The sequence below is a fragment of the Penaeus monodon genome, chromosome 24 (assembly GCF_015228065.2).
Source record: "Penaeus monodon isolate SGIC_2016 chromosome 24, NSTDA_Pmon_1, whole genome shotgun sequence".
Taxonomy (NCBI): Eukaryota; Metazoa; Arthropoda; class Malacostraca; order Decapoda; family Penaeidae; genus Penaeus; species Penaeus monodon.
Window position 1 is genome coordinate 41,141,059 of NC_051409.1, and position 1,049 is coordinate 41,142,107.

A 1,049-nucleotide genomic window follows, 5' to 3' on the forward strand; every position below is an offset into this window, starting at 1 on the left:
TTTTAGATAATAACAAGCAAAATAACGGTCGTATGCAGAACTCTGATATGCAAATAATCTTCTTAAACAAGAGATGTTAACCATCGTAATTTTAGTGTGAATCACAGCACAGATGGTCGGGAATGTTAAATATGTGATTTCAAAGCTAAATTTAACTCAAGGGCATAATAATCGTCTCTAGAAATGTATAAAGTTAATTATTTATTATACTGTTGGTATACGAATGGTAATGGCTATTCAGGATATTATATTTCATATACATTTTCTTTCTTATTTAAAATGCATTTCGCTATTGCTGCATATGCTTTCTCTATGTGTTTATTTGGTTTACTTTGAATACTCTTTTTGTCGGTATTTATTTTCTTATTTCTATTTCTTTTCGTCATCGTAATTTTCCTCTTCGCTGTTATCAAGTTTTTATTTCTGTCTACGATTTTTTTTTTCATCTATTTTGTAAGAATGAAGTATTGATACTTTTTGTAACATTAAAATTAAAATATAATAATGATGATGGTGATATCAGTATTAGTAAACAAATAGATTGACGATGATATCATCAATGATTTGTTGACATCAAAGGTATTTCCCAAAAATATAGTATCTGCAAAATTCATGATGTCACCCCTTGAATTACCAGAAATTAGTGACGTCATGTGCTTTGATCCAGTGAAATCACCTGCGAATTGGTCACATCACAAATATTTAAAAAAAATATCGAGTAGGTCATGTTTTCAAAATGCTTTTTTTTTTTAGGAAAATACCCAATTAATGTTGTTACGAATTCTAAACTAATAGCAAAGCGAGTAAGCGGGTAATTACAATTATTGAGCGTCATTGATAAATATCAACAACAATACACAGACATAGTGTCATGCGAAATAACCAGACGAAAACAATGAAAAGAGGAAAATCGTTTGATTTAAACGGAGATATCACTGATAGTTTATGAGTTTAGCATCTCCATTCTCACTGTCCTTGTGCTCATGATAAAGCTTTACCTTCTTGATTTCAAAGCGATCTGTCCATGTATGTGTTATTGTTTTCACGAG

General features: G+C 30.1%; 1 protein-coding gene across 1 annotated transcript in view; it reads right to left on the reverse strand.

Moving 5' to 3' along the window:
- Window positions 1–1,049, reverse strand: part of LOC119588969 (serine/threonine-protein phosphatase 6 regulatory ankyrin repeat subunit B-like) — a gene marked incomplete in the record, with an annotated part of 103,883 nt that overhangs the window by 46,486 nt on the left and 56,348 nt on the right.